At 39.2% G+C, this 23,235-nt stretch overlaps 1 long non-coding RNA gene across 1 annotated transcript; it reads left to right on the forward strand.

Annotated features, from left to right (window-relative positions):
* The first annotated feature begins 4,878 nt into the window (after positions 1-4,878).
* Positions 4,879-16,596, forward strand: LOC115430696 (uncharacterized). Its single transcript, XR_003936973.1, has 3 exons — positions 4,879-4,892; positions 7,703-7,707; positions 16,344-16,596. It is a non-coding gene; the product is annotated as an uncharacterized LOC115430696 (long non-coding RNA).
* The last annotated feature ends 6,639 nt before the right edge of the window (positions 16,597-23,235 follow it).

The raw sequence follows: 23,235 nt of genomic DNA on the forward strand, positions 1-23,235 counted from the left end.
TTTTTAAAAGTGTTTGATGCATTTACTCTTACGCTTGTGGGAGGTGTGGGTTTCTCGCTGAAGAAACCAGCAATAATCCCCCATCATATTTGAGTTGAACTGTCCTTGATACCTGTTTTCCATAACTGAAATATCTTGGTGAAACCGTTCTCCATGCTCATCACTTACATCACCCATATTGGGTGGAAAAAAATCAAGACGAGAATGCAAGAAGTGCATTTTAAGTGACATTCTACAACCCATTTGCTGATAGGCTTGAAGCATGTTGTCAACTATTTCAGCATACTGTTCACTTCTTTGGTTCCCAAGAAAGTTCTGCACAACCAGCACAAATGCTTCCCATGCTGCAAGTTCCAATATGCCTGCCTTCAGCTTAGCATCAGATTTCTCCTCGCCAAACTTCCTTTTGAGATACTGAAAACCTTCACCATTATGATCCATTGCTTTTACAAAATTTTTCGTAAGACCTAATTTAATATGAAGTGGTGGCAGGAAGGATCTGTGGATCTACCAATGGCTTATGCTGGACATTGTACCTACCAATAGTGTGTTCTAGTCTTACAGGCCAGTCTTTCACAGAGTAATGATTTCTGTCATCACGACTGTTCCAAAGACACAAGAAGCACATATGTTTCGTGTAGCCTAACTGCAGACCTGTGAGAAGGGAAACCACTTTGAGATCACCACAGATATTCCACTTGTGAACCGAGTAATTAATCAGTTTCAGCAGAATTTCCATTGACTCGTATGTTTCTTTCATTCCTACAGCATGGGCTAAAGGAACGGATGGTTTAATATTACCATTGTGGAGCAGTACAGCTTTTAGGCTTACTTTGCTGGAGTCAATGAAGAGTCTCCACTCATCGGCCACATGTTCATATCCTAGCTCATGCATAAGACCATTGACATCCAGGCAGAAGCACACATTATTTTCTGTGTTACAGAACACAGCTAAGCTTGTATGGCGATCCCTGAAGTGGGAAATTTTGGTACCTGTCTGCAGGAGGTTCCACTGTTGTTGTCGAGATCCCAAAATTTCAGACTTTTCTTTGGATAGTGCCAGGTCTCTCACTAGGTCATTGAGCTCTTCTTGACTGAGCAAGTGAGGCTTCTTTTCCTGAAATTCAGGTTCATACATTTCATCAGCATCAGTTCCATTGCTCTCTTCATCATCAGTGTTACTCTCAATTGCAGCAGCTGCTGGAGGTACTGGCACAGGATTCTCTAAGTCATGAGGAACTGGCTTAAGAGCAGACATACAATCTGGATACACAATGCTTGACTTGTTTTTTTTAGAGAATCCAGCAATATTTGTCATACAGAAGTAGCAGTCAGAAGCATGGCTTGTTGGCTCTCGCCATACCATTGGCACAGCAAATGGCATACCTTTCCTTTTGCCATTTAACCACTGTGTAAGGCCTGAATTACACACAGTACGACAAATATGGGGTGCCCAGCCTTTATCTTGGTCTCCAACTTTACATCCAAAGTAATACTTGTAGGCAGTTTTCACTCTGTCAGCAAGGTTTTTACGCTGGCCACGTGGAGTGTATTTGCCACAAATATAGCAAAAGTTATCAGGGTGATTTACACAGCGACGCCTCTCCATTTTGCTCTTATTAGTGAAAAAGATTATGTGATTGTAAAACTATATGTTGTAAAATGAAGAGCTATTCTATGCATGAAAGACACCTTAACTTTCAAGAGCTTGTTGAGCCAAAATACTTTTATTCTCTTGCATTTACATGGCCGTCATTATTATGCGGTTATTCATTAAAAATAAAGCCTATCTATAATAAGAAATCCTGATGTGCTGGCAAAATTTCGACTTCAGATTAGAACTCAGTGGACATGATATAGCCTATAACACATGTTTTCACCCCAGTAGCAAAATCTCTGTTGACCAGTGTAATCGTTAATGTTGTAAGAGATTACATAGTTAACAAGAACCCAGGTTAGCTACTCCTGTCAAAGCAATGAAGAGCAAAGAGGCGCTACAAATAGATGAAACAAACAGCCATCTCCAACTCTTTCATATGTAATTAACCCCAGCTGGTCCAGGCAGACGTCCACCCTCCTCAGTCTGGTTCTGCTCTGGGTTTCTGCTGTTAAAGGGACTTTTTCCTTCCTCTGTCTCCTCTCACTAGTGTTTTCTCCTGTTGGATTCTGTTGGGTTGTGTAAACTGCCTTCAGTCTGGTTCTGACCAGCTCCATATATAAAGTGTCATGAGAGAACTTTTGTTGTGATCTGGCGCTATAGAAATAAAATGTGATTGATTGATTTGATTGGTTTCCCCTGTAAGTCGCTTTGCACTGTAAGCCCAGGCTTTGTATTTACTAAAATGCTTTAATTACAATGCACTTAAATGATTTAAGTTTTATGATGTTACTATAAAATGTTCAGTGTATTCTACTAATTTGTAGACATAGTTGAAAGTATGAAAAAGTTTGAGTTGAATGGAATGAAATCACTTTAGTTTTAGTCATGACCACACCTTTTTATCTCTGCATTGCATTGTGGGTATTGGGCATGTTGTTGAAAATGTGTTCTTTTTCTGTGCAGGGGTTCAGCGGGGTTGCGGTGTTAGTGTTCATTTGGATTGAATGTGTGTATGTCAGTGTTTATTGTCCTTTTTGTGTTTGTTTTTGTATTGTTGTACAGCTGCACCAGGAGTCAGAGCCAGAGGAAGAACTATGGATTTACTGTTCATCTGAGACAGTTATTGTACAAATGAAATCTTAATGTTTAATCAAATAAAAAACACTTCCTATACTGGCAAATGACATTGAGCTAACTTCCATTCATGCTTCAATATGTTAAGTTGAGTAATTTCATAACTCTTATGGTCAAGAATAGGATTTTGAGTTTAATTAACTTTAGAAAAGTTGTTTAATCAATGATAAATTAATCTGGCTGCAATTGAGAAAATTAGTCAGTGTAAGCTAAAATGCTGAGTTTAATGGTTGGGTAGTGGGGTTGATTTTACAACAGATTTAAAGTACAAATAACTTGTCTTGTAGTGTTTTCTACTTAATAGTTTAAGTTCAATACTTTTAGCAGTTGAACCTACTTAAACCAATTGATTAGTCGATCATTACTCAAATCATTTAAGCGCAATCACTTACCTCAAATTTTTTGAGTAAACTCTACTTATCCGGGCTTACAGTGGACAAAAGTGTCTGCCAAATGCATAAATGTAAATGTGACGTATTCAGCCGCTCCTCTAAAGGCTGATGGTCTGTGGAGATGACCTGTGAAGTATGTAGGCTGATTTGAGATGATTCTAGTGTTTATTCAAATATTTACCTTTTGAATTCATCCTGTACTGTTGACACTAGGGCTGCTCGATCATAGGAAAAAAAAAAAATCACGATTATTTTAGCAATAATTGAAATCACGATTATTAAAAACGATTATTTGTTAACCTTAAAGTTGTTTATTTTTTTCTAGCAAAACAATGTAAAATATACTCTTTAAACATAAATAAAGCTTTTAACCACTAAAACAAAGTATGTTCACTTTTGTACGAAACAAAAAAATCTTTGAATGCAATAAGTGTACTGTAAATTCAAGTATGTTTCCTTTTGTAAATAAATAGTGCACTGTAATTAAACTGCTATAGACCTGCCATAGAACTGCAGCAATAAAAAAAAAAAAAAAACTCACGTAAAGTGCAAATTATAAATTCCAGTATGTTCAATGTAGTATGAAACAGTAAATTCAGTGGCGTGCCGTGAGGTTTCAGTTCAGGCCTTCTGTATACATCAGCCATCTAGAATACACACGTTAGGGTTATACAGGTTAGGGTTAGGTTAATACGGGAGTTGCAGCGTAAAGAGATTCGGAGACTGAAGATTGCATTGCGGGCGAAGTTGTAAACGAAGTTGTTTTTATGCGTTTTGGTTTTTAATAAGATTATGATAAAGGTGGTGGTGGTTAAACTTTAAATGGTTACAAAGGTTTGTTGTGTTAGCGGTCGGTGCGGACACAACTACGAAACACTTTGTGCACGTGCTGTGTTTTTGCTCTTCGTCTTCTTCATCAAACCCAAAGTGATTCCATACAATTGAATTGGACTTGCCTTTTTTGTTTACCAAGCACTTCTGCTGTGATTCTCCTGCCGTTTTTCCAGGTCGCTAGGTACAACTTTCCTCTTGGGGTGGACCTGCCGACTAGCTGGCAGCAGTAGCTTAGAGGGGGGCGGGGCAGAGCAGCTCATGGGAGCTTGCGTGCGCGTGAATTAAACAACTCAAAATTAATAATCGTTTTTTCTCGATTACATAATTTTTGTAATCGTTGCGTGTAATAATTGAAATCGTAATCGAATTTCGATTAATTGCACAGCCCTAGTTGACACTGCAAAGATTCCACTAGTATGTCCGCTCCTCCATATTTATCTGAGATTGTAACAGTTCACCTCCCCAGCAGACCCTCCCATCGTCCTCTCAGGTGGTTTTGGATGTCCACAGGTGTTGTGACCCTGGGTCATAATTTGTCAGTTTATCTGTATATGTATATATGTTTGTGTTCAGTGTGTGTGTTCTCCCCTGTCCTGCAGGTGTGCTGGGCCCTTTTTGTGTCTGTCTGTGTTACAGGAAGCTGATTGGTGGAGTGTGATTGCCCGGCCCCTTTAAAAATGGCCCTAGATCTCCAGTTCTCTCTCTCTCTCTCTCTCTCTCTCTCTCCTCTCTCTCTCTCTCTCTCTCTCTCTCTCTCTCTCTCTCTCTCCCTCTCTCTCTCCCTCTCTCTCTCTCTCTCTCTCTCTCTCTCTCTCTCTCTCTCCCTCCGTCCGTCCGTCCGTCCGTCCAACTGTGTGTTCTGTGTGTGATCGTCAGTCGTGTGTTCAGGTGTGACTTTTGTATTTGTACATAGTTGTGAACAGAATGTTTTTGTAAATTTGACCCTTTTTCTGGTAGGGGAGGTCAGCTCTTTTATTTTGACCTTTGCTCCTGTTTTTCGGTTCGGGAGTTTAGGTAAGTTTTCTGTATTTTATTTCATGCACTTAAATTTGACTAGGTAATTTCCTCCGCTCTGCAGATGCTAACCTTCTCACCCCCATCACCAAGACTAAGTTCCGCACCTTGGGTGACAGGGCTTTTGCCATCGCCAGCCCCACCCTCTGGAATTCTCTACCCATTCACATCTGGAACTCCGACACACTCACCTCATTCAAAAGCCAACTCAAATCCCACCTCTTCAGATCATCATTGGAAAACTGACCGCCCGTTCAACCTCCTCCACTCTCACCTACCTTCTTTTGTGTGTTTTTCTTTTGTCTGTATTTGTCTCTGTATTTGTTCTTCGATTACCATTTAGTATTAACTTCGTATCTGTTTACCCGTTGGATGTATGTTTGTCCCTTGGTTGTTTATTGTAAAGCGTCTTTGAGTACTTACAAAAGCGCTGTATAACACTGATGTATTATTATTATTATTATTATTATTATTATTAATTTAGTTTGAACTCCACAGAAGATATTGGTTTGTTTTAGCCACGTCCTCCCCTAACCCTTCTTTAGTTGATTTAAAAATAAATACTGTGAACTTTAGTTTTTTTTTGACTGGCGTGTGTGCTTGGAGCTGGGAGGGGACAAAAGTGAGCGTATTATGTTCGCCCTGGTGAACCCCTGGGCCGGGGCAGAACATGTATCATAGACCCAGTGGGCTGATGGTGCATTTGCTGTTTCTGCTCCTAAACTGTGGAACTCGTTGCCTCCTGACTTGCGAGTCCTCACTGACCTGAACCTGTTCAAGTCCAGGTTAAAGACTCACCTGTTCAGACTGGATTTCAACCCTCAGCTCTGACTCACTATTAGGTTTGAATGTGTGGTCTTTTACATTTAAAGCACTTTAGGCTTCTTCATGTTGTTGTGAAGTGCTATATAAATAAACTTTGATTTGATTTTGATTTGATTCACTTTAATTTACCATCATAGTTCACAATTAATAATCCCCTGAAATGACAATACTGTAAAAAAAAAAAAAAAAAAAAATCTATAATTTAACAGAATTTTCACTGTTTATTTTACAGATTTTTCCTGTATTTTTAAGATGCAGGAAAATATCAATGAAATGACACAGACTGTGATTTTACATGTCAAATGGAAAATAATATGAAAAAACCGTAACTGTGAATAACCATAAAATTTCCATTTTTTAAAGATTTATTTATTTTTTCCTCAGAAAAATACTGTTAAAATACATTTGCAAATGTATTGTAATTTCACAAATATTTCTTTTCTATTTATGAGATTAAACTGTTAATTTAAAGTTTAATACTGTAAAAAAAATTAATAAAACCAGATAAAATTACTGACAATTAACAGTAACAGAAGTATTAGTTCTGTCAGTTGAACCAGACTTGTTTGTTCATTGACAAATATCTTGTGTAATTACAGGAGGTTTCACAACAAAACTGTTGAATAAATGTATTTTTGTGAATGTATAACATGTATAAGCACTGATAAACTGTCCAAATACAGTTTTTATCAGTGGATTGGACAACTGAGTCTCACTGAAAATTATTTATATATATATTTATATGGAATTGGATTGTTTTAATACATGTAAATATTCTTTATCAAACATTAAAAAGTCAAAAAAATATGCAAAATCCCATGTAAAGTTAGGGCAAAAAACTGTATTTGAATTATGGAAAATTACCGTATTTTTATGAGATGGTTATTTTCCGTTATTTTACAGTGTTTTTTCAGCACCCCAGCTGAAGGAATATTACTGGGTTTTTTTTGTTTTTGTTTTTTTTTTTTTGTTTTTTTTACAGTGAACCCATCCAGGGTGGACCCCCACCACCACCACCACCACCACCACCCCCCTTTGGTAGCTGGGATCGGCTCCAGAATCCCTGTGACCCTCTCCAGGATTAAATGGTTCAGAAAACAAATGAATATTTTAACACCATTACTTTGCGAAGTGCGTGCGCTGTAACTTTGCCAGTCTTCCATCCTGGGTTTAACACGGTCCATCTGTGAACGCTGCTGGAGTCTCCACAGTGCACATGTTATCTGTGGGACAGGAAGAACAATGTGGTACGAGAACAAAGCAAATCTATTCATCTTCCATTCAGCTGCTAAAAGTTCTGCGTAATTATGGAGATGGCTTGTCTTAATGGGATGAATGAACAGCTTTATTAGCATCTTAAAACACCGCTAATGGAACCACGGCCTGCATTGTTAGTTTCTATTTGGAGAAAAAAACTTAAAAAAATATGCAGTCACACACACACATTCGCTATATATTTATTTATTTATCTATCATTTATTTAAATCTGTTCCCTCAGTTACTAGCAATTACGATCACAGCAACCTTGACCTTTGACCTTTGTGTACCAAATTGTCAGTTGAAGCCTCCTATGGAACCTTATTTAGAAAAAAGTTATAGATTATTACAGTATTCATTACATTATTAGTATATTCACACCTTGTTTTTGTTCCGCTATCATCATGTTAAAAACTTCTACGCATAAACTTCAATAAATCATCTTATATTTAAACTACAGTCGGTGTTTTGTTTCTTAACCCATAAAAATCCAAACATCCACCGTCGACCAAAACCATCTACTGATCTAAACTGTTTGATTCCTGTTGATCCACTAATTCTATTAATACATGTCAATAATTGGTGTAAAATACAGTTCTTCATCTTTTCATGGTCATCAAATATGACCATATTTGGACGTTCAGAGGCTCCGTAGTTACCATGGAAACACTGTCATCTTCTCCAACCTTGATTCACCAGTCAAACCCATGGAGTTAAATCAATGACAGTGGGTCAGTTATTGATATTTTTGCTAAAAGAAGTGACTTTTACTTCAGTTTTCTCTGTTTCTGATATAATAACACTTAACTTTAATCTGAGCTACATGATCGGTGAGTTAAATATAGGAAAATATACAATTTTCAACAAAAAAAAAAAAAAAACAGCACAAAATACAGAAGATGATATTGGAATAAATGGTGATAAATCACTGCAGGAAGTTTAAATACAGAGAAAAATTCCTTTGGGAACAGCCACAAAAGTAAAACCAGGTCCTTGTGGGTTAAATTAACATAAAAATACACAGTATGTGTTTTCATTCTTTTTTTTAATGTAAATTTCCCCCGTTTATCCTTCAAACACATGCACATTTTTCTATGACTCTATTGTTAAAGTCCGTCATGTCCCTCACAAGTGTCTTTTCCATCAATAGTATGAAGAAAACATTTAGACCAGGGGTGAAGGTCGTACAGGTAGATCACATGGCATTAAAAAAATAATAATCAAATCAACATTAGGGCTAAAACAGGGGTCTGCCGCCCAAATGGGACTCTGTAGCCTCTCCCTATAGTTCCCCTGATCAACAAACACAAGGAACATTTTAAAATGAACTGAATGAGTCATTACTTTTTAACAGTATCATCGGCCTAAATCTATTTTAACTTTGTCCGGCTGCAAAAATGCACAGGCTACAAATGGAATAAAATAATTTTTTGACAGCATATAAACCTACATGTATCATTTTCTTGCCAAATTCAAGATACAATACATGCAATACATGCACCGCATTTGTTTGCAGTTTGTTTAAAAGTCAGCCTCTACAGGGTGTATAAAAAAATATATATATACATTATGAAAAATTACCCCCAGTTCTGCATTTGATAGTTTTTAGAATTTTCTTTTATGGATGTCTGTAGGTAGGGGATTGGTGGATATTTATTATTAAATTATTGTTAACATAAGTGTTTTCAAAAAACTTTTTAATGTAAATTTCACCCGTTTATCCTTCAAACACATGCACATTTTTCTATAACTCTATTGTTAACGTCCATCATGTCCCTGACAAGTGTCTTTTCCATCCGTGATCAATAAATTAAATTTAGGAAAATACATGATTTTTACTGAAAAAACACAAAATAAATAAGATAATATCACAATAAATGGTAATGAATCAATGGAGAAAGGTTAAATCTAGACAATTTCATTTAGGAACTGCTGCAAAAGTAGCACTGGGTTGTTGTGGGTTAAGGACACTCGCTCAGATACTGAAAACAGAGGTTCAAGCAGAGTATTCAGGTAGACGAGGTCAGCGTCAGAACCGGTCAGACAAACAGACGTCCACCCTGCGTCCGTTATTACCTTTAATATAATGTTGTCTAGTTGGGCTTATGGTCACTCCCAGGCCTTGGCGTGTCCACTCTGGATTAGTGGGTGTTATCTCCTCTGAAATAAGACTAAAGGAAGGTTAGAGGCTTAGCCTGACCCTCACTGACCCAGCACCACCTCAAGGTTAGTCATTAGGAGAGAAATCACTGCAAGTAAACTGGAATGCCTTTAACTGGGTCCTACATGGAGCTGTTTATACAGTCTATGGTAAATGGTAGGAGGCAGCATTAATGCTCATCCGTACCTGATGTCCTGCTGATTAGACTGACCGATACCTGCACTGACCACAGGAGCCACAGGACTCAGTCGGAGAGTTGGAGGTCTGTGTAGAACACCATCTGTTTACCAACCTGGGCTGGTGTTACAAGGGTCAAGGTTCAAGGTGACTTTATTTCTATCCGTGGGTAGATTGGTTTTGCAGACGCAGTGATTGCATTTGGCATTACAACAATAAAACATAGACTGAACCTGTTCTGCAGGAACTGGATGGACTGTCAAGACAAAAAGGGCTCAGTGTTCCACCATTCAACAGTACAGCAGCATGGATACACTGTAAAAAAAAATCTGTAATTTCACAGAATTTTCACTGTTATTTGACAGATGTTTCCTGTATTTTTAAGATAAAGGAAAATATCACTGAAATGACAAAAACAGACTGTGATTTTACATGTCAAATGGAAAATAACACAAAAAAACTAGCTATGAATAACCATAAAATGTACATTTTTTAGAAGAATTTTTTTTTCACAGAAAAATACAGTTCAAATACTTTTGCAAATGTATCGTAATTTCACAAATATTTATTTTCCATTTATGAGGTTAAACTGTTAATTTAAAGTTTAATACTGTAAAAATAAATAAATAAATAAATAAATAAAACGAGATAAAATTACTGACAACTGTAACAGAAGTATTTGTTCTGTCAGTTGAACCAGACTTGTTTGTTAATTGACAAATATCTTGTGTAATTACAGGAGGTTTCACAACAAAAATGTTGAATAAATGTATTTTTGTGAATGTATAACATGTATAAGCACTGATAAACTGTCCAAATACAGTTTTTATCAGTGGATTGGACAACTGAGTCTCACTGAAAATTATTTATCTATATATTTATAGAGAATTGGATTGTTTTAATACATGTAAAAATTCTTTATTAAACATTAAAAAGTAAAAAAAAAAAAAGCAAAATCTTATGTAAAGTTAGGGCAAAAAAAACTGTATTTTAATTATGGAAAATTACCGTATTTTTATGAGACAGTATTTTTTCAGCACCACTGCTGGAATAAGAGTTTTTTTTTGTTTTTTGTTTTTTTTTTTACAATGTAATTAAAAGAATAAAATAAATAAATAAGATCAAATAAATTAAAACAAGATGCAATTAAACACAATGAAAAACCTCAAGAAGATAAAAACCAGGATAAGAACATAACATTTAGAAATTAGAAGTCACAATACTAATAAATAAAGCAAATAAATAGAATAAATAACTAAAATAAGTAAACACAGTGCAATGTCACTATTTCTTCTTGAGCTCAGTGACGGTGACAGGAACAAAACTGTTTTTATAAACGCTGTGTCCTGCACCTGGGACTAAAAACCTCCAGTCCAGAAGAAAGGAGCTGAAATTCACCTGGTAAAGGATGGGAGTCATTATTCAGAACTGATGGAACCATCCTCTGGACCTGTTTAGTGGACAGGGAGGAGGGACCAGACTGGGACTGACCAATCAGATGACTGGACCATCTGACTGTTGGATTCCACTCAGAGAACATGCGCCTCCACCTTGGTGTGACTGTGTGTGACCTACCTTCACTAGTCCTTTCACAGTGATGTTATCCTACAGATTCAATTATTAGGATCTGCATATGAAAGCCGATGGGACCAGGGTCAGCAGGCCCGTTTAGTTTAACAGGACACCAAGGACGTCAGAGCACAGGAGGAAAAGGACTGTAGACCAGGGCTGTTAAACATGTGGTCCGGGGTCCAAATGCGTCCCCCCAAAGGTTCCAGTCCAACCCCTGGGATGAATTTCCAAAGTGTATAAACTCCACAGTCCAGGCTGTGGAACTCATGTTAGTGTGGGTTCCACATCCAGACCAATCTGATCTACAGTCCAATAAGAACAGCAGAAGAACCCACACAGAAGAACCACTGCAGATTTACTACTGGGTTTGATGGAAAAAATAATATATTACATTATGTCTGTAAATAATGACAACTGCAAATGTTTGTCTTTGTTTCAGTGCAAAAAATAACATGAAATTGTGAAACTCTTTCCATTTCCAAACTCTCCTGTACCAATAAACTGTGACTAACCTGAACAAATGTGTCCAACCTGAAATGTCTGTATTAAATTCAGTCCAGTTTGAACTCTTTTCTTCCTGTTCCTCAGTGTTTAGTGTCTTTGGAGATCTGATCCAGAATGCACATGGACTAATGAGAAGTGGAGGAAGAAGACTGAGAAAATTACACTGATTTTTATGAAGAAGTTTCAGTTTTTTCAGGTTATTCACATCTGTTTTGTTTGAATAGTTTGTAAATGTGAATACTGGCATAACTGAATGTTTATTCATAATTGAAAGTAAGTATTTTCATAATTTAATGGGAGTTTTTGCACTAAAACACAGACAAACATTTGGAGTTGTCATTATTTCTAGGTTCTTCTGTTTTACTGGTTGGGTCCACTGCAGATCAAATGGGGCTGAATGTGGAACCTGAAAGAACAGGAGTTTGAGAACCCTGACATAGAAGAGTGTGGTAAACTGTTGTCCTGTAAGAAATGTTGAAAAAGGCATTTAATTTAGCCCTTACTGGGATATGGTTTAATGAATCACCACTGAAAGTAGTCGTAACATTTAATTTCTCTGGCAACAGTTAGTGTTATCTGGGGAGTCATTAGCCACTCTGCTTCCCCTGCTTACCGTGCGCTTCATTTGGGTTAGTGGAATCATTTTGCATAAATTCACTGCTATGTTTCCAGTTAGTATTAAGATGAGGCTCTTTTTTCTTTTTTAACCCTTGTCATTAAAGCTGCTGTGAGTTTGTGCTTGTGTTCCTTTTGTTCAGTGGTTTAGTTTTACTGTGTGTTTAGGGTCAAAACAGGAGGAAGAACAGAAAAAGACAAAGAGAGGAACAGAAATTTGACAGGTTTTTATTAAATAAGACACTCAGAATGTACATCAGTAAGAGATTTAGGATGTTGAACATGAACTGTGAACTGGAACACACTGAACAACCCGGCTCTTAGGTTATGGCAAAATGGAGATGAACGAGGCGGTAAAAATATAACAGAGGTTTATTAAATCCAACTAACGATAACCAAAAATACAACGAGCAACAAAAACGTTGGTTGAGAGGAGGATGAGGACCAGGGCAGAGCAGGACCAGAGCAGACCGGAGCCGAGCATCCACATGGCGCTGCTTAAACAGGCGTGTCACTTCTCCCACAGGTGCGCCCAATCAGGTCTCCATCTGAAAAGAAAACTGACAGTGCCCCTAGTGCCAAAAAGAAGTGCGGGGCCATCACACACTGAACAACAAGTACTTGAATTTGGGCGAACTTCTGACTGAAGTTGTACTGGAATGGTTTTGTCTTCTGTCCATCTGTCTGTCCATTCAGCGACATAACTGCATTATCTGAAGAACGCACTGACGTATCTGCACCACACTCATACTGTGGATGCATCTGGGCATGGAGCAGAAGCCCAATGAAAACAGATGACCTTGACCTGCTTTTTCAAGGTCAAATGGCCTTACACAGTTCTAGTATCTGAGTACTTTCAAATATAAATATGTATGTAGTAAGTTTTACACAGACAATCTAATCTAAATTATAGGTCAGTAACTTTCAACAGAATCTTACACTGTATTTGGCCGAGGAGGATTAAAAGTGCACAGCACGTTATGTTTTTTTGTTGAGGGGCTCTTTGTACCTCCACCAGGAGGTATTGGGATCCCTTTGCTTTGTGTTTGTTTGTGTGTTTGTTTGTTTGTTCTCATCTTCAGTGTAAAACTCTTCCACCCATCTTTCCCAGATCTTCCCCACAGATAGGCCTAGGCCCTGGGACCAGCCCAGTCCATTTTGGTCCCAGTAGGACAAAGTTCAAGGTCACAGCAAGGTCACAACATCTACAGTTTTCCATCTGTCATCACTGAGACATTTTCCAAAATTCATCCAAAATTCCAAACGACTCCGATTCTCCTCCAGTTGGATCCACCTGTAGCTTAGAACAATCTCTTGTATGTGGAACTAAATTGTCCACATCCACTGTGGAATGTGGACTCTGTGGACATTTACACTGAACACTGAAAATCCCATTTCCCACACATTTAAAATTAGAACTCAACTAATATTGATGTGAATTGAATCTAATTGGACAGACACATGACTGGGACCAAGCTGCAACTTTGGACCAAATATCATTCCGCTGCATTTCTCCTCCGTTACACTCTGTTGACTTGTTATTTTTTATGCACCATTTTCATTTAAACAGAAATAGTCGATCCACACATGCACACCGTTTGGGGTGCTTAGTGGAGGTTTGCGTTCTCTGAACACTTGTTTTCTAAAGGCGGCCTTACACTGTGCGAGTTTAGAGACGATTTCTCACTCGTGCGACTATTTCTGGGATCGGGCCCGATGTGCCTCTAATCGTGTGTCGTGCTTCGTGCAGTGTACATGGGGTAAAGAGAAGCGATTAGCACCTCACGACCACCTCACGACCAGCAATCGTGTGTTCACAAGGAAAACGGAGCTGTTTGAAATCCTGCTCGCTCCTCGTGAGTGTATCGTACTGTCAAAGCAGTGCCACGAACCGATGTGCCTCAAATTCTCACACTGTGCATGCGCGAACACAGATGCGTACAGTAGCATACAAGCTAACAGTAGCTGGCTGTTGTCCTAGTGCAGTTTAGCTGTTGCAGCTTACCTCTAGTTCCTGGATGACAGCCCATACTGTCCACGTCTGGACAACCAATGCCTGCACCAAACACATCGTTGTCTTTTCTTCTTTTTTGATTCCTCACAGATAATGGCACATATTACCAAAGCAGCTCATTGGTTTTTGTTTAGCACTACCGTGTCGTGACTCACGCCAATACACAATCGTCTATATGCACTTTTATGGATTCCTTGGTATTTTAACGTTGTATTTCCAGATACAACACTCAAACATGTGGTGCGTCCTGTGGTGTATGGTCCTACAGTGTGAGCAGTCAGGTCGCATACGAGCGTCGGTCCGTACAGTGTGAGAACAGGAATCGTGAGCCTGACTGTACGACTGATTCGCACAGTTTGAGATGGAGCTGCGTGCAACGATCAAAATAATCGCACAGTGTATGGCCACCTTAAATCAGTTCAGCCGCCATTTGGCACCTGGTTCAACTCCAAAAAGCAGTTTACATGGTACAAACTCTATAAAAAAAAGTCAAAAAATAAAAGTAAATCACAACAACACTACAAACAACAGTAAAACAAACAAACAAACAAACAAGGAAAATGATGTAACAAAAAAAACAAACAAACATCTATTTTTATAGCAGGTCTCACTCATTGCTCTGTGTGTTCCACAGGTGGCAGGGGGTGCACTGAGCATGCTCAGATGTGTATGGAAAGTACAAGCCCTATTCTGTCAGCACATTCGGATTTTTTTCCTTTTGAGGAAACAGTTGAATTTTTATAAATATTTAAAATAAATCATACATTTGGAACGCTCAGCACAGACATGTCAGGGGTTAAAGGACTATCTATCCATCCATCCATCCATCCATCCATCCATCCATCCATCCATCCATCCCTCTCTCCCTCTCTCCCTCTCTCCCTCTCTCCTAAAACTGTTGTATTTCTTTTCTAAATCTCCTTTGGCGTCCGTTGTCCAACTTGGATTGTTTTTCCAGCTGTAGTCTCCATTTGGAAGCCCCTCCCCCATCTGCTGCCATCATCAGTGTTACTGATACAGTCGAGCCTCAGTAGATTTACTTTGACTTTGCTCATAGTTAATGTTTCAAAGTGCTCGACGCTCTTCTCCTCTCCTTGTCTCAAATTGTGTTCATGCAATTACCGAACGCAATTTGCACGACACATGTCAGCTTACACACAGCTAGCCGCTTCGGTTAGCGTCTCGTCTGTCCCCGCTGATCGAATTTCATCGGGCCGTTCAAATCAATGTCGTCTGAACTTCCGTCGCATTTCATTTTCAACAATCTGCTCAAGACATTTGTTACATCAGGAAGCGAGTGACCTCTACCCAGGTGTCTCTGCAAAAACACATCTACCAGTAATGACCAATACAGTGATCCACAAGGTGATCCACAAGGTGATCCACAAGGTGATCCTCAGCGTTCCACTCGTCCTTCTGATTTGAAATGAGTCACGTGGCAGCGCAGACGTGGACCGTCCCCTTATTTTGTACCTGTCTGGCTGTTACCTGCCCTGTGCGATATTTCCACCATGTTCTAATTGAGACTCCCTTTGCTCAGGCTATGTCTGTGTGTGCATGCGTTTGTGTTTACTCAGTGTCTGTGCAAACGCTGGTGGCATGCACAGCGTCCTGGCCCAGTGGGTCAAAAAACAAGAAAAAAAAAAACAACAGGAGATTCTCATTAGAATGCAAAGGCTGCCGTACTGCTGCTTTGTCTCTATCTGTGTCTGTGTCTGGACACCCTGTTTGTGTACAGATCACACACACACATACACACATAAACACACACACACACACACACCATCAGCAGGTCATTTTTAATGCAACAGTGAGAGGAGAATCAGAAAACAACAAGACATTTGCCTAATGAGTAAATATGTGGAAGGCAAAAACAAGTGTTTATCACATGACCTGAACGCGTGTTCATCCTTTGACCTAACAGAAGGAAAAAAAACTTTAAAAATATGTGGAACTGAACATCATCGTACTGGACCTTTTCATGATTTCAGGTTATATACCTCTAGTAATATGTGGATATCAAATCAAAGTTTATTTATGCAGTGGTCCCTCGTTTATCGCGGGGATTACGTTCTAAAAATAACCTGCAATAGGCGAACTCCACCAAGTAGTCAGCTTTATTTTTTACAATTATTCTATATGTTTTAAGGCTGTAAAAGCCCTCACCACACTTTAGACACTTCTCAGACAGGCATTAACGTTTTCTCACATTTGTTCAAACCTTCGTAGATTTTAAAACAGAAGTGCAGTATTATTTATCCACAAAGCTAACGCAGACTCCATCCTTACGATGGTTTTGTTGAGGACAGTTCCAACCCTTTTTGCATCCTTGTTCAAACTTATTGCTGCTGTCGTCCTTCAGTTATTTTCCTCCTCCTTTATGTAACGAACTGAAGATGCATTTATTCCATAATGGTCCTACAGCCGCCTAACCTCTCCCTTCCTTCAGTGTGTCCAGAAGTCCAACTGTTTGTGTGATGGTTAGCATCTCCCTCTGCCGTTTGGGTGCGACCGCAGGTGCCGCTGTTGGTGCAGAACGTTTCATCGACATTGTGGGTTTTGTTGGAGAAAATTGTCAAACATACAGCACTGCAGAGTCACACTGCTAACCATCGAAGATTTATGTAAATTTGGCAGAAGAATACATTCTGTACTGAACAGGAAACACAGCACAGAGGAGAGTGATTGACAATGGTCTACAGTCCCTTAGCCAATCAGGATGCAGAACACAATGCGCGTTCATACACTGTAAAAAAAAAAACATGCAAAATTACACTAAAAAAATCCGCGAAACAGCAAGGCCGCGAAAGGTGAACCGTGTTATAGTGAGGGATGACTGTATAGCACTTTACAACAACAGAAAGAAGGCCAAAGTGCTTTACATGTGAAAGCATGATTAAATTATAAGATACAAACAGGTTCATCAAGTACCATAAACGTGTATAAAGCAACAGGACACAACACACAGTGATAAAAGACAGCACAGCAGATTAAAATCTACATTAAAGCCTACAGATATGACCTACAGCACCATGTGTATGGCACTGCTGTGGGGGGGGGGGGGGGCAAAGCTTGCCCTCTGTTAATTTAAAAGCAGGGGTCATAGTTTTGCTTTACTAAGTGAAAGGGTTTAAACAGCATATCATATATAATCAACACTTGTAGATGAACAGGTACGGCATGTGCAGCCTCCAGCTGTCAATCATGGTGTGCATAAAGGAAAATACAAATAAACAGAAAAAGGCTGATTAACATCATCATCATACACACACATTAACCTCATTCACACAAACACAATCACCCAGCTGAACCCCTGCACATAACACAGAACATAATAGAGCATAATACCCATTACCCACAATGCAATGTGGTAAGCACACCACAGTATTGTAAAGTCTGTGTCCACAGGTGGGCGTTGGGTTCAGTAACACAGTCTGCAGGGCATCAGTAGTGGCTTTTCCATTGGACATGTGCGCAAAACTTTACCCATATTTACTAAATGTCGAAAAAACACTAGTGTATAATGTCAGTTTCTCCATTAAATCACAAATGCAATGATTTGTTTATTTATTTTCACGAGATGTCACGAGAAGTCATTCCATGAACATGGTGACGAACATAAATATCACATTAATTTACAGATAAATGGTACTCTATACTAGGGCTGTTAGAAAATATCGGTTCTGCAATATATCGCGATATTTCGTTTCACAATACTGTATCGATATTAAAAAGTACTGTAAGGATATTTTTAGGTATTTATTCAAATGCAGATATTGTGGAGGTTCATTTTTGTTTTTTGGTTTCTTTATTGTTTATATTTTATTTATTATTATTTAACACTGTTTTATTAAATATTGTTTATTTGAATCATCCTAAAAGCACTTTTTTCTGTCTGAGAGGCAGATGGGTGTTCCTTTGTTGGATTGAACTCAAATCCTGTTCTGATGTTAGTTGTGAACTAATAGAATCTGAACATTTGAACAGGATCTGAAACTGGAATGTCTGGAAAACAGAATTTCAGTTTGAACACAGTTGGAACATTTTATAATAGAACAGTAGATCCTGTTCTGATCAAATACAAATGTGTTTAGTATTTGTGCAGATTTCTAATGTAATTCAATCCTTCAAGGAAATAATCATTTAAAAAAAAAAGGAAACCAACAAAAAATTGCCTTTTTAACAGTATCATGATATATTGTGATATATTGTATTGTGATCCTAGTATTGTGATTTGCATCGTATCGCCAGATTCTTGCCGATACACAGCCTTACTCTATACTCTATAGTGCTCTATCCCATGCTAAATTAAAAAAATGATTTGGTTTCCTTGTGTGTCTGCACATACCTCCATGTTTGTTTTAAAACTGTTCTTCTAACATCCATCAACATTCTTTTTTTTTTTTTTTTATTCACCTGACTCTAGTTGCACAAAAAGGTCTTTCCATTGCAGTTTTCTGCAATATACCAGTTTCACTACACCTGAAAAACCACCTCTTTACTCAAAAACTTTTCATAAAAAAAACAAATTTTGGCAAAATTGTTTTCTGTTTTTCCAATAGGTAAATTTTTATGTGCAAGTTATATTCACACAATTTGAGGATCAGCGGAAAAGTGACGACTGTCAAAGGTTATAATACAAAAGGTTGGAGATAGAGTCACACAGTTTTGCATCTTCAAAGGCTGCAGCAGCAGAAAACCTGGGGCTCGTTTCTGCGTTCAATAGTGAATGCAGCCGTTTGTGCACCCTTGAATGCAAATAGTGAGTGAATGATGGGTCGGCGAACGTAGACGCTTAACGAACGCAAAACCCATTTCTGTGCTCGCTGTGTTCACTAAACCACCGTTAGCTCACTGTTAGCGCTGAAGGGTGCACTAAACAGGTGCATTCACCATTGAACCCAGAATGAACACCTCCGCTCCTGCTGTTTCCACTCATCGGATCTGACAGCATTATGGGTAGAATGAAGAAGTATTATGGGATATCTGTGAGCTCCTCCCTCACCCTCACCTGTCTGGATGGACCTGCTCGCCCTCATCTGAATATAGATGGAACAATGTTAACCAACTAGCCCAGAAATGGGATGTGTTGGGGTTAATGAACTAACGCACAAACGCATTTTGCATTGTGTTAGTTGTTAACGAACAAAGAGTGAGCCCAGAAACAGGATAGTGCAAACTGCATTAAATGGACGCATTTTGCGTTGTGCTGGGCTTAACCATTTAAGCCCCTGCCTCATTAGTCTGAGGTCAATCTGAAGATGCACAGCCACATATGAGTGCATGTAGATGAGCTCTGCCACACATCTGTCCTTCAACACAGGCCACGGTCACGGTGGGATATGACTGTTCAGGTGCACTCGCATAGAAACAAACATGTGACAGAGCATCAGTGGCCATGGTTTTTCTCACAGGCAGCGATTTGAGGAAAACATGCAGTCGTCAAACTGCAGCCAAATTTTTTTGGCTGCGTAGGTACCGAAACTCTGATGTGTTTCTGTTAAATCCAAAAACTTCTGTTTGTACTTAGTTTTTAATCCTTCAAAATCAGGACAAATCTGGCCAAGCTGTGCACTCAGCACAGAGAAGAGTGTCTTCAAACAGCGGAGAGGTGATGAGCGTGTAACGACACCTTCAGCCCTCACATCTGGACTGACCGTTCAAACACATGTCTGTATGAGGGCAAAAGAGAGCACACGCCTAGTTTTAGATAGAATTACAATTTAGATACTGATCAGACACTAAAGTACAGGGATGTCAAACACATTCACTTTCAGGAGCCACATACAACCCAGTTTAATGTGAGTGTGTCGGACCAGTAAAATAAGAACAGGTTAGTCTACAAATACTGACAAGTCATTACATTTACAGACTATCCAAACAAAAAGGCTTGGATGTGAGTGTCCAGTATTTGGGATTTGAATGAATGCGGTGGTTTGTGACGTGCTTCATCCGTCTTTAGTGGACAGTATGAATATGAGACGACCCCTTTAAGAACAAACCTGAAAAACAAGTGAATCTGTCACTTTAATCATCACTTGTGATATTTTTTCATCATGGAACGATCATTTAGTTTAATTAGTCCACTGGGTATACTGTCAAATATGACATATGGCTAAAAGTATGAGAGGTAATTTTAGTGTTTTCTCTTGATGAATGACTCGAATAATTAATCAATAACCAGTTAATCAAGGTTCAGTCATAATAAATGTTTTGGTTCATGGAATTCTTGGTGTGGCCTCTGAAGGCAGACTGCTGCACATTTTCCTCTTGACTGAAGAGAAGGAACATTTCCTTTTGTTATTTTTTTTTTTTGTTCTTCCTCTTCTTTTGTTCTTGCGTGCGGTACCCAGATGTGCAGTGAGTCACTTTAACCTTTCTGCAGCACCTTGTTTTCACATAGCGTTTAACCTCAGGTATGACTGCTGGACGTCTGCATCCACCTCAGCGCAGAGGTCACACACTTCTTGTTATCTGGTAACCCACACACTGCCTCTGTTTCTGTCTCATATGAACACACACACACACACACACACATTCTCCCTGGGGAAATGCTCTGCTATCTACACTATCAGGGAAATGTGAAGTGATGATCAGCAAAATAATTTCCCAGTAAATGCAGACAAAGAACTAGAAAAGCACTCGGAGAGTACAGACCTCTGCCAAGACAGATCTGCCCCCCCCCGCCCCCCCTGCAGTCACCACCAAAATGTAATTGGTTCCTTGTGCCAGTATCAACATTTCCTGAAAATTTCCTGAAAATCCATCCATAACTTTTTGAGTTATCTTACTAACAAACAAACCAACAAACAAACAAAACCTGGAAAAAACATAACCTCTTTGGCGGAGGTAACCAGATACAAACACATGTAAATTTTAAATGTGTGGGAAATGGGATTTTCAGTGTTCAGTGTAAATGTCCACAGAGTCCACATTCCACAGGATGTGGACAGTTTAGTTCCACATACAAGATACTGTTCTAAGCTACAGGTGGATCCAACTGGAGGAGAATCGGAGTCATTTGGAATTTTGGATGAATTTTGGAAAATGTCTCAGTGATGACAGATGGAAAACTGTAGATGTTGTGACCTTGCTGTGACCTTGAACTTTGTCCTACTGGGACCAAAATGGACTGGGTTGGTCCCAGAGCCTAGGCCTATCTGTGGGGAAGATCTGGGAAAGATGGGTGGAAGAGTTTTACACTGAAGATGAAAACAAACAAACAAACAAAGCAAAGTGATCACAATACCTCCTGGAGGAGGTAAACATAAAGCACGGAGAAATGAAAGAATGTTAGCCATGGTTATTATCGTTAACGAAAACTAACGAAATGATAAAAACTAAAATTGAAAAAATATTTTTGTTAAATAAATAAGAACTATAATTAAAAGACAAAGTGACAACTAACTGAAACTGTATTGTGTGTTTACAAAAATATCTAAAACGAATTAAAATTATGGATAAAATTTCCTTCGTTTTCGTCTTTGTCAGTGTCAGATTGATGTGAAATTGATTTATTTTGCTCTAGAAATTTCAGCTAGTGTCAGCATACGACACTTTTTGCTCCGTCACTTGTGTTCACTTGTGGTTTCCAGTCATCTTCTGGTCCCCACTCTACCTGGAAACATGGAGACTAAAGCAGCAGAGTCCTGTCTGGGATTGATTTGAATAGGAGCACAGAGAAGAAGAGAAAAGAGACCACTGAACTACAACTGAACTACAACTGAACTACAACTGAACTACAACTAAACTACAACTGAACTACAACTGAACTACAACTAAGCATTTAGAAAATAATGAAAACTAATAAAAACTAGCAAACAGTGAATTACAGAAAAAAAGATAAAACTAAACTAGAAGCACTCGGAGAGCGCAGACCTCCGCCAAGGCAGATCAGTGGGCCCACGTGGCCCCCCCACCCCTGATCACCTCCAAAATTTAATCATTTGTTCCTTGTGCCAGTATCAACATTTCCTGAAATTTTCATCCAAATCTGTCCATAACTTTTTGAGTTATCTTGCACACAGACAGACAGACAGACCAACGCTGACAAAAACAGAACCTCCGTGGCGGAGGTAACTGTAATGAAAAATCCAAAACTATTACAAGAAAAGCACTCGGAGAGCACAGACCTCTGCCGAGACAGATCTGCCCCCCGTCACCACTTAAATGTACTTATTTCTTCCTTGTGCTAGTATCAACATTCCTGAAAATTTCCTGAAAATCCGTCCATAACTTTTTCAGTTATCCTGCTAACAGTCAAACACACACAGTAATCCCAGTACGTCCTGTCAGAGGTAATAACCTTGATCTGAGCTCCATGAGGTGACAACAGGCCAAATGAAATGTGAATATTATCATATTAGTCACCTTGGCCCTTCACGTCGGAGTCAGTGTCTGAAAAGCCCAGTGATGAACTGTCAGCAGATGGCGTTTGTCATCTCCTTCATGGAACACATCCTCCCATCTATTCCACCTGGAGGATTTTCTGCTCTAAAGCCTATTTCTGCAAATAAGTCTTTATTATCCTGGCTTGTCCTTCCTGGAGCCACAGAGTCTACGATCAGCAGTGGTGGGGGGTGACTGGGGCGACTGCCTGGAGCAGAATATGTGGACATGGACTCTGTTCCATGCAGCTTCACATGATTTACAGTTCATACAAATATGTGTTCAGCCTCTGTCTGAAACCATGTTTGAACTACGTCCATAAATATAAAAACTACACTGACTACCCCAGAGAAGGCCTTCCCCTGGTTTAAAAAAGAAAAAAATACAGTCAGCGACACAGTGGTGCAGTGGATAGACCTGGAGCCTCACACACAGAAGGTCCTGGGTTCAATTCCAACACCAGTCCATGGGGGTGGGGCCTTTAGTCCATGGGGGTGGGGCCTTCCTGTGTGCAGTTTGCATGTTCTCCTGGTGTCTGTGTGGGTTCTCTCTGGTCCTCTGGCTCCTCCCACCATCCAAACACATGCTCTGATAGGTTCCTGGGTTCATCTAAATCCCCCATAGGTGTGAATGTGACAGAGTGTTTGTCTCTGTATGTTCAGTCTGGGATGAACTGGTCACATGTCCAGGGTGAACCCTGCAAGAGAGAGACAGTTTTTATTTATCCTCCTCAGACCCAGGAAACGTC

This window comes from Sphaeramia orbicularis, chromosome 12 (assembly GCF_902148855.1).
Source record: "Sphaeramia orbicularis chromosome 12, fSphaOr1.1, whole genome shotgun sequence".
Lineage (NCBI taxonomy): Eukaryota > Metazoa > Chordata > Actinopteri > Kurtiformes > Apogonidae > Sphaeramia > Sphaeramia orbicularis.